The sequence below is a fragment of the Scyliorhinus torazame genome, chromosome 5 (genome assembly GCF_047496885.1).
Source record: "Scyliorhinus torazame isolate Kashiwa2021f chromosome 5, sScyTor2.1, whole genome shotgun sequence".
In the NCBI taxonomy this organism is placed as follows: Eukaryota; Metazoa; Chordata; class Chondrichthyes; order Carcharhiniformes; family Scyliorhinidae; genus Scyliorhinus; species Scyliorhinus torazame.
The window spans coordinates 148,377,993-148,389,574 of NC_092711.1; the positions used below are offsets into that span (position 1 = coordinate 148,377,993).

The 11,582-nt window shown below is 46.8% G+C and overlaps 1 long non-coding RNA gene across 2 annotated transcripts; it reads left to right on the forward strand.

Annotated features, from left to right (window-relative positions):
• The first annotated feature begins 9,335 nt into the window (after window positions 1–9,335).
• LOC140422029 (uncharacterized) lies at window positions 9,336–10,997 on the forward strand. Of its 2 annotated transcripts, XR_011947228.1 has the most exons (4): window positions 9,336–9,492; window positions 10,092–10,182; window positions 10,315–10,557; window positions 10,700–10,997. It is a non-coding gene; the product is annotated as an uncharacterized lncRNA (long non-coding RNA). The 2 variants fall into 2 exon arrangements; XR_011947227.1 differs by having other exon boundaries at window positions 9,349–10,182.
• Window positions 10,998–11,582: the final 585 nt, after the last annotated feature.

Here is an 11,582-nt window from a genome sequence, read left to right on the forward strand (position 1 = left end):
GGGGGGGGGGGGGGTGGTGAAAGAGTCTTTCTGACCCCTCACTCAATGTCACTTCATTATTTTCCATTTCTGTTCTGGCTCCGCCTGGGGTAACATCTACTCCATCTTCTCTTCTCCTGAATTAGCGCCGTGAGTTCTCAGTTACATTGGGACAGATGGTTCAAGGAACAAATCAAACATGGATGTGAAAGATTCTCCAGCTCTCTCTTTGTGGACAGTTCTTACTCAGTATTATTTCTCCCAAACCCTTCATTGTCCCATTATCGCTTTAATTTCACTCCCACTTTGCCCATGTCCAGTGTGTTTAATTCTATCCTGATTGTTTTAAAGTCAGTTTCTCTCTGGAGTGTGTCAATGTCTTGATGATGTCACAATGGTGTCTCAATCCCCTGGCCACATTAACCATTTCATCTCCTGCTGTGTCTCCAGTTGCTGTGTGTGTTTGGGACCCGGTCTTCAGTCCATTTCACCATGAATTTAGGCTTGTTATTTTTCACATGGAACAAATCACAACTGCACACCCACACCGGTATCCCAAAATCATGTCACATATACTTAACTCTCAGATGCGCTGATGAAAAGATCAATGTGAGTGTCTGTCTGTCTTATCTCCCCTGTTATGGTGCTGATATTTCATGTCGTGGCCGGGCTTTCAAATGTGGATTTCTTTAAAACAAAGTTCATGGGTCAGGATGTAAATATTTCCAGGAGAAAGTGATCAACTTATTCATCCCATCTACACATTCCAGACTTTCAGTAGAACGTAGCAGGATATCAGATTGATATATTCTATTCAACCACACCCAAGGTAAAGTATTCCAATCATTTATTGTCCAGGACAATATTCCCAGTATCTTTCAAACAGAAATTAAACATTCCCATCTGATCCCAGGTATTAACATATTCTGTTTGTTTGTTCATGTCAGGCTGGGATTGTTCACCTTGGAGCAAAGGAGGTCGAGGGGAGATTTGATAGAGGTGGTCAAGATTATGACAGGTTTAGGTAAGATGGATAAAGAAAAGCTGATGGGACAAGGATGAAGGGGACACAGATTTCAGGTTTTGGGTAAGAGATGTGGGGGGGGGGGGCAGTGGGGGATGTGAGGGAGAATATTTTGATGCAGCAAATGGTAATGATCTGGAACTCGCTGCCTGTGAGGGGGTGGAAATGAAGAAATGGAGGATTTCAAATAAAAATTGGATTGACATTTAAGGGAACTAAATTGCAGAGCTACAGGGATAGAACAGGGCAGTGGGACTGACTGGTTTGCTCCAGAGCCAACAGGGAATCGATGGGCTGTATGGCCACATTCTGTGCCCTCATGGCTCTAATCGAACAATTTCAGCTGCTCCAGTCTCTCTAACTAACTGAAGTCCCTCATCCCTGGTCCATTCTCATAAATCTCCTCTGCATCCTCTCTGAGAATGTCACATCTTTCCTGAGGTGTGGAGCCCATATATAGGATTCCATTCTGGAGGAATAGAATTGAAAAGCAGGGAGGTTATGCCAACTTTTTTAGAACCAGGGTTAGACTACACTGGGAGCACTGTCAACATTTGTGATCTCCATTTAGAAAAAGGAAATCGAGGCAGCGGAGAAGGTGCAACAAAGATTCACAACAATAATACCAGAACTGAGAGTATTTCACCCTCAGGAAAGGCTGGGGCTGCTTTTCTCCAGAAAAGAGAAGACTGAAGGGTGACCTGATGGAAGTCTTTAAGATGATGAAGGGGTTCAATAATCCAATAGGGATTTGACGAGAAACCTCTTTACCCAGCGAGTGGTGAGAATGTGGAACTCACTACCACAGCAAGTGGTTGAAGTGAACAGCATGAATACATTGAAGGGGAAGCTAGACACATACATGAGGGAGAAAGGAATAGAAGGAGATGCTGATGGGGGGAGATGAAGAGGGCTGGGTGGAAGCTCATGTGGAGCATCTACTGACAGAGCCCAATTGAGCCGACTGGCCTGGCCCTGTGCTGTAGACTCAATGGAACAGAAACAAATGTATTTATTTTAGATCTACCTGTAGTGGGGGGAAAACACTATTTACTATCCAGGATAAAATAAATGTCCTTCATCAGTTTCTGTGGATCATTTCAGTGGAAATGTGCACTCCCCGGATCAAAGACCATCAGCCCACTGGGAGCAAAGTTGTGAGACCGGCCAGTCCAGCAGAAAGATACCCTCCGACCCTCCCACTTCACCAAGTGTCAGAATGAACAAGGTTTGATTTAGATTTGTCACGTGCACCGAGGTACAGTGAAAAGTATTGTTCTGCGTACAGTCCAGACAGATCATTCTAGACTTGAAAAAACAAAGGACATACGGAGGTTTTGGAGAATGGGCAGGACAGTGGAGTTGAGGCCAGGATCAGCCATAATCACATTGAGGGTGTTAGGATCGGGAGGCTAAATTGCCCACTCCCGCTCCTGTGTCATGTGTTCCAGGGAGGAGATGATCTGGCTCATTTTGCAATCCAGCAACATTGTAGGTAGCAGATGAGGAACATATCAGTCATGATAGAATGGCAGAGCAAACTTGATGGGCCGAATGGCCTAATTCTGCTCCTATATCTTATGAACTTCTGAAATACACAATATAAATACATAGACATCGGGTGAAGCATACGGAGTGTAGTGCTACTCAGCATAGAAGATGTGTGGAGAGATCAGTTCAGTCCATAAGAGGGTCATTCAGGAGTCTGGTAACAGCGGGGAAGAAGCTGTTTTTGAATATGTTCGTTCGTGTTCTCAGACTTTTGTATCACCTGCCTGATGGAAGAGAAAATAACCTGGGTGGGAGAGGTCTTTGATTACGCTGCCTGCTTTCCCAAGGCAGTGGGAGTTGTAGACAGAGTCAATGGATGGGAGGCGGGTTTGTGTGATGGACTGGGCTGTGTTCTCTGTAGTTTCTTACGGTCTTGGGCCGAGCAGTTGCCATACCAGGCTGTGCTGCAGCCAGATAGGATGCTTTCTCTGGTGTATCTGTAATAAAAGGTAAGATTCAATGTGGACATGCTGAATTTCCTTAGTTTCCTGAGGAAGTATAGGCGCCGTTGTACTTTCTTGGTCGTAGTGTTGATGTTGGTGGACCAGGACAGATTGTTGGTGATGTGCACACCTCGGAATTTGAAGCTGTCAACCAGCTCCACCTCAGCACCATTGATGCAGACAGGGGTGTGTACAATATTTTGCTTCCTGAAGTAAATGACCAGCTCCTTAGTTTTGCTGACATTGAGGGAGAGGTTGTTGTCATTACACCATGCCACTAGGTTCTCTATCTCCCTCCTGTACGCTGACCCATTGTTGTTTGAGATCCGACCCACTACGGTCGTGTCATCAGCAAACTCATAGATGGAGCGGGAGCCAAAATTTGCCACAGTCGTGCGTGTACAGGGAGTATAGGAGCTAAGTACGCAACCTTGTGGGGCCCTGGTATTGAGGACTATCGTGGAGTTGTTGTTGTTTATCCTTACTGATTGTGGTCTATGGGTCAGGAAGTTGAGGATCCAGTTGCAGAGGGAGGAGCCAAGTCCTAGGTTTTGGAGTTTTGATGTGAGCTTGGCTGGGATTATGGTGTTGAAGGCACAGCTGTAGTTAATGAATAGGAGTCTGACGTAGGAGTCCTTGTTGTTGAAATGCTGCAGGGATGAGTGTAGGGCCAGGGAGAAGGCGTCTGCTGTGGACCGTTGAGGCGGTATGCAAATTACAGTGGATCAAGGCACTCTGGGAGTCTGGAGTTGGATGTGAGTCATGGCTAACCTCTCGAAGCACACCATAATGATCGGTGTCAAGGCCACCGGATGGTAGTCATTGAGGCACATTGCCTGGTTCTCCTTTGGCATCGGTATGATGGTGGTCTTCTTGACGCAGGTGGGAACCTCGGAATCTAGTGGGGAGAGATTGAAGATGTCCGCGAACACACCTGCCAGAGGGTCAGCGCAGGATCTGGGTGCGCGATCTGGGATCCCGTCAGGACCCATCGCTTTCCGAGGGTTCACTTTCAAGAAGGCCAATCTGACTTCAGAGGCTGTGATGGTGGGCATGGGTGTCCAAGGCTGCTGGGGCAGTTGACAACCGTTTGTTGGTTTCCTGCTCGAAACGAGCATCAAATACATTGAGTTTGTTGGGAAGGGGTGTGCTGTTGCTGAAGATTCTACTCGACTTTACTTTGTAGCCCATTATGTTTAGCTGGGCTGTTTAGCACTGGGCTAAATCGCTGGCTTTGAAAGCAGACCAAGGCAGGCCAGCAGCATGGTTCAATTCCTGTACCAGCCTCCCCGAACAGGCGCCGGAATGTGGCGACTAGGGGCTTTTCACAGTAACTTCATTGAAGCCGACTTGTGACAATAAGCAATTTTCATTTTCATTTCATGTTGTTTAAACCTTACCACAACCTACAAGAGTCCCTGTTGTTAGTCTGCGACTCTAGCTTAGTCTGGTATTGTCACTTGGAGTCCCTGATGGCTTTGCGGAGGTCACATATAGATTTGAATAGGTCAGGGTTGCCTGCCTTGTACACCTTCAGTCGGGAGTGAATCTCCCAATTAAACCATGGATTCTGGTTGGGTAACGTACAGACTACCTTCTTTTGCACACAATCTTCTACACTAACTGATGAAGTCTGTGACGGTGCTGGCATACTCGTCTAGGTTGGCTGCTGAGTTCTTGAATATGGACCAGTCCACTGACTCCAAGCAGTCGCGTAGGAGCTCTTCTGTTGCCTCAGACCAGCATTTGCACAACCTTCTCAACTGGATTCTCCGCTTAAGTTTCTGCTTGTATGCTGGGAGAAGGAGCACCATCGTGTGGTCCGATTTTCCGAAGTGCGGTCAGGGGATGGATCATCAGGCGCCCTTGATGTTTCTGTGGCAATGGTCAAGGATGTTGGGACAAGAGATGAGTTGGTGGAATTTTGGCAGTACACTCGAGGTTGGCCTGGTTGAAGTCTCCGGCCACGATGAACAAGGCCTCCGGGTATTCTGCTTCATTGTTATTTATAGCGCTTACAATTCATCAAGCAGCGTCTTCACTTCCGCCTGGGGTGGGATGTAGACCACCGAGATGATGGCAGAAGTGAACTCCGTGGAAGGTAGTATGGACGGCACTTCACAGTCGGGTATTCCAGGTCCGGGGAGCAGTAGTTCGCCAGGGTCGCCACATCCGAGCACCAGGAGTTGACGAGGAGACAAACCCCTCCACCCACTCCAGGTTCAGTCCTGGATGTGATGAACAGCAGGAATAACAGCAGAATCCAACCCGTCATCACTTGTGAACCCTTTGGTGTCACAGCATGTTGGATGACTGAGTGAATCCCTCCCCACAGTGAGAGGTGAATGGCTTCTTTCCAGTGTGAACTCGCTGGTGTGTCAACAGGGCAGATGAATCACGGAATCTCCTCCCACAATCAGAGCAGGTGAATCAACTCTCCCCAGTGTGGACTCGCTGGTGTCTCCGCAATGTGGATGATGTTCGAAACGTCTTTGTGCAGTGAAAGCAGCTGAACCGTCTCTCCTCAGAATGAATGCACTGGTGGGACATCAGTAACTGTGAGCTTTTGAAACTCATCGTGCAGTCAGAGCATTTAAAGGGCCTGCTCTTGGTGTGAGTGACATTGTGGCTACGCAAGCCGGATAATTGAGTGAATCCCTTATCACACACAGAGCAGATGAATGGCCTCTCCCCGGTGTGAGCGCTCTGGTGTCTCTTCAGGTGGGATAACCGAGTGAATGCCTTATCACACACAGTGCAGGTGAATGGCCTCTCCCCGGTGTGAACCCGTTGGTGGTTCTCCAGATGGGACAGCTGAGTGAATCCCTTCCCACACACAGTGCAGGTGAATGGCCTCTCCCCGGTGTGAACTCGCTGGTGGTTCTCCAGATAGGATAACTGAGTGAATCCCTTCCCACACACAGTGCTGATGAATGGCCCCTCCCTGGTGTGAAGTCTCTGGTGGCTCTGCAGGTTGCATAACCGAGTGAATCCCTTATCACACACAGTGCAGGTGAATGGCCTCTCCCCAGTGTGAACTCGTTCGTGTCTCCGCAGGTTGCCAATGTCAGTGAATCCCTTTTCACACTGAGAGCAGGTGAAAGGTCTCTCTCCAGTGTGACTGCGTTGATGCCTTGCCAGCTCGTGTGCGGCTCTGAATCCCTTCCCACACACAGAGCAGGTGAACGGCCTCTCTCCAGTGTGACTGCGTTGATGCCATTCCAGCCCAGAGGGGCCTTTGAATCCCTTCTCACAGTCCTCACATTTCCATGGTTTCTCCATGGTCTGGGTGATCTTGCGTCTCACCACGTTGGACGATCAGTTGAAGCCTCGTCCACACAGAACACCTATACAGTCTCTCCCTGCTGTGAATGGTGTAGTATTTTTTCAGGATGTATCACTGGTTAAAGCTCTTTCCACAGTCAGTGCTCTGTAACATTCTCACACGGGTGTGTGTGTGTGTGTGTGTGTCGCAGTGTTTTTCCAGACACACCGATGTTTAAAATCTCTTGAAGCAGACAGAATAGACAAACATTTCTCCTTCTAAATTCAAAGGTCGATGATATTCGGTTCCCAAGAATTGAGTGACTCAGTCAGTTCCTGACGTGATATTTAGTTTGAGATATCGGCCTCAAACTCCTCTCGTTCGAACTTCCTGCAAAAAGATTTTTCAAAAATTATCACTGTCAGTACAGGATAGAAATTCAGAACAGACAATTCTAGTTTCTATCGAACATTCTTTCCTCTCTCACTTTCCCTGAAATGCTCTAAATCTCCGTCCCACACACACTCCCTCCATTCTCACTCTGCTGTATCTAATATTCACCCTCCCAACTCTCCTGAAGGTGCTGATTCAGGCTGATTGACAGACCCATGCTCACTGCTTCCTGTCCTGGACACAGAGGCTGCCAGGCAGATATATGTCTATGTTACTGGACGAAAAATGTGTGTAATATACGGACTGGATTCACTTCCTTTCCCTCCCAATTCTCATCAAGGTGCTGATCAACAAATCTAAACTCATTACAACCTGTATAAAAGTAGAGAATCTCCATCTAAGTATATTTACTGATTAGATGGGATGATCCTGAGGAAGAATTTTATTTAGTCACGGAGTGGTCATGAGCAGGAACCCACTGCCAACAAGGGTTGTGGAAGTCGAGATGATCAATAATTCAAAATAAAAAATGAAGAAAATAAACTTTCAGGGGAACAGGGATATCGAGGGGGAATGGGACTGACTGGATTGCTGTACAGAGAGTCAGCATTGAGTTGAGTTCCCAAATGGATTCTGTCAGTGCTGCAATGACTGTATGACTGGAAATATATAATGTAGATACAGTACTATTTACAAAACTAGAAATAATAATACATGTATTTTATGACACAACCATCAATAATATATATAATACATACCATATAACACTAGATATATCTCTATCCGATATAACATTTTTTAAAATTCATTTACGGGGTGTGGACATCGATGATCAGGCCAGCATTTATTGCCCATCCCTAGTTGCCCTTCAGAGGTGAGGTGAGAGTGACTGCCCTTGGCATCAAGGCAGCATTTGATCGAGTCATACCTGGCCTTCTTGAACCGCTGTAGTCCTTGAGTTGTAGGTACATCCCCTGTGCTGTCAGGGAAGGAGTTCCAGGATGTCGCCCCAGCAACAATGAAGGAAGGGCGATATATTTCAAAGTCCGTCTGGTGAGTGAACCTCCAGGTCGTGGGGTTCCCAGGTATCTGTTGCTCCTGTCCTTCTAGATAGTAGTGGTTGTGGGTTTGGAAGGTGCTGTCTGAGGAACCTTGGTGAGTTACTGCAGTGCACATTATAGATGGTATACACGGCTGCCACAGTTTGCCAGTGGTGAATATTTGTGGAATGGGGAGCAGTCAAGCAGGCTGCTTTGTTCTGGATGGTGTAGAGCAGCATCTTGAGTGTTGTTGGAGCTGCACTCAACCAGGCAAGTGGTGATTATTCTATTACACACCTGACTTGTACCTTGTATATGGTGGACAGGCTTTGGGGGTCAGGAGGTGCGTTACTCACTGTAGTCTTTGACCTGCCCTGGTGGCCACCGTATTAATATGACTGGTCCAGTTCAGTTTCTGATCAATGGTAACCCTCAGGATCTTGGTTGTGGGGATTCAGCGATGGGAATGCTGCTGAATGTCAAGGGGCGGTGGTTAGATTCTCCTTTGTAGGAGATAGTCACTGCCTGGTACTTGTGTAGCACAAATGTAACTTGCCACTTATCAGCCCACATCTGGATACTGTCCCGGTCTTGCTGCATTTGGAATGGACTGCTTCATTATCTGCGTTGTCGCGAATGATGCTGAACATTGTGCAGTCATTGGCAAACATCCCCACTTCTCACCTTATGATGGAAGGGAGGTCATTGATGAAGCAGCTAAAGATGGTTGGGTCTGGGAATGTGCCCTGAGGAACTCCTGGAACTGAGATGATTGACCTCCAACCATCACAACCATCTTCCTTTGTGCCAGGTATGACTCCAACCCATTGACTCCAGTTTAGCTAGGGCTACTTGATGTCATACTCGATCAAATGCTGCCTTGATGCCAAGGGCAGTCACTCTCACCTCACCTCTGGCATTCAGCTCTTTTGTCCATGTTTGAAAGCTGTAATGAGGTCAGGAGCTGAGTGACCCTGGCGGAACCCAAACTGAGCGTCTGCGAACAGGTTATTGCTCAGTAAAGTGCTATTTGATTGCACTGTTGATGACTCCTTCCGTCAGTTTGCTGATGATGTAAATAAACTGACAGGGAAGGAATTGGCTGGGTTGAATTATGTCCTGTTTACTGTCCGCTTAAATGTCAGCCATCTCCTGGGGAAAGCAGCCCTTTAATTGAGAACATTAGGAAAGAGACGATCCTTTTAGCCAGACAAATAAATGTGTCAAGCTGAGGGAGCAAAGGATGTCAATGCCTTTAAGAGATTAGAGAGAGAGAGAGACCTGGGCCAAGCTTTGCAGAGTCTGCACCCTCCCTGGATTCACTTCCTTTCTCTACAGTTATTTGCAAGTCACCAATTGAAGGTCAGAATGAGAAAAGAAATGGCAAAAGGGGAGAAAAGAAAGTGTTTTACTCACAGATGTTGGAGACAGGGAGCAGTTTTAGTCTGTGTGCAGCTCAAGCTCATTCAGGGTTGGGGGAACAACAGCTTTGCTCGGCAGAAACCTCCATGTCCAGCTTCCGCATTGAGACAATGGGGGAGCTGTGATTGGCGGAGAGGCAGGGTCCTTCCGGTCCTCCAATCTTCCTATTGGACACAACTCAGCAGTGTCACCGGAGGTGAGCTCCCTCTGCACATGCGCACAGTCCCTTCTCCCTGAGGCATGCGCAGTCCCGGGTTGGGGAGAGAGGGAATTATCGATAGCCGGAACTGCCAGCCGGTTGCCTGGAAAACTTGTCTCGAGGATGCGGAGGAGAGAGGGGAAAAGTGCACTCAAATGCAGTGACGTCTCCGCGGAGTGGGTTTATTCCTATTGGCTGATCTAGAGGACGAGCATCTTTGTGATGTCACAATGTGGAGGGTGGACAATGCGTTTTAGACTAAAACTTCCTCCTCTGGGCAACATCTGGGAACAAATCAATGTCTCCCCCTTTCATTAGTTCATAAGATATAGGAGCAGAATTAGGCCATTTGGCCCATCGAGTTTGCTCTGCCATTTGATCATCGCTGATCTCATCCTGGCCTTAACTCCACCGTCCTGAGAGTTCTCCATAACCCTTCAACCAATTAAAAATCTGTCTAACTCCTCCCTAAATTTACTCACTGTCCCAGCTCCACCACGCGCTGGGGTAGTGAATTCCACAGCCCTTGGGAGAAGCAGTTTCTCCTCAACTCTGTTTTGAATTTGCTATCTCTTATCCGAAGACTATTACCTCTCGTTCTCGAATGCCCCACAAGAGGCAGCAGCCGCTCCAAGTCTACTTTATCTTTCCATTTATTTTCTCATTCTGAGGGGACATTGGTGACTTGCAGCAACTGAAGAGAAAGGAAGTGAATCCCGTCTGTATGTTGCACACATTTTGAGATCAGTAATATAGACATATTTCTGTCTTGCAGCCTGCATGGAGAATTTCAGGCCTCTGTCCAGGGTGGAAAGCAGTGAGAATGGATCTGCCAGTCAGACTGAATCAGCACCTTTAGAGAATTGGTAGGGTGAATATTACATACAGCAGAGTGAGAATGGAGAGAGAGTGTGTTGGATGGCGATTTACAGCTTTTGAGAAATGAGAGAGGAATGAATATTTCATAGGCACTAAAATTGTCTGTTCTTAATTTCCAGTTGTTTTACAGGATATTAGATGATGATTTACTGAAAAACAGACTTCAGAATTTGGAAGAGTCACTTGGTTATGGGCAGCATGATGGCACGGTGGTTAGCACTGTTGCTTCCCAGCTCCAGGGTGCCAGGTTCGATTCCCGGCTTGGGTCACAGAGCGAAGTCTGCACGTTCTCCTCGTGTCTGCGTGGGTTCCCTCCGGGTGCTCCGATTTCCTCCCACAAGTCCCGAAAGGTGTGCTGTTAGGTAATTTGGACATTCTGAATTCTCCCTCAGTGTACCCGAACAGGTGCCAGAATGTGGCGACTCGGGCTTTTCACGGCAATGTCATTGCTGTGTTAATGTAAGCCTACTTATGACAATAAAGATTATTATTATTATTTATCAGGACCTGAATATCATCAGGAGCACCATCACTGCAAAATACACTTCTGGAGTTAAGGATTGCCTGTCAGGCAAAGGAATAGAATGGAAGTAAACACAGGAACAAAGAATCACATTGGACTAGTTCCAGGAGAATTGAGTGACAACTTCAATGATGTAACCATGGAGTGTGATTTTTGATTGTGTTAAAAGTAAAAGGGCAATGTTCTATTGAGAGTTTAAGGGATACGTTCCTTATAAAAATAGTGTTAAGGCATTGTTGTTTCTAGTTTGTATGTTGCAGTAAAATTCATAAACTTGAAGTTTTTGTCTTATGATTCTTTAGTTTGTTCACTGGGTTTAGAATTTATCTTTTGAAGTTACTGATCTTTTCAGAAATCTTACACAGTTGGTCTTGAGTCGCAAGTTTCAACTTCCCATTTAAGCCTCAGGCAACTTGCTGTCTCTCTGTTGTTCATGACAATGACAGCCCAGTAACAGAGCTGAGGGCTGGAGATGCTGTGACCCCTTGTCGGAGTGGAATCAGTAGAAAGAAGAACCATAGTTTCTGGTTGAGCTTTGTGTTAGCTGTCCAACCATGATGATGTGCCTTTCACCACTGAATGGCCTCTCCCCAGTGTGAACTCGCTGGTGTTTCTGCAGGTCAGATAATTGAGTGAATCCTTTGCCACACTGGGAGCAGGCGAATGGCCTTTTCCCAGTGTGAATGCGTTGATGAATTTCCAGCACTGACGGTGCTGTGAATCTCTTCCCACAGTCCTTACATTTCCACGGTTTCTCCATGTTTTGGGTCTCCTCGTGTCTGTCCAGTTCGGACAATCAGTTGAGGCTTTGTCCACACACAGAACAAGTGTATGGTCTCTTCCCACTGTGAATAGTACAATGGT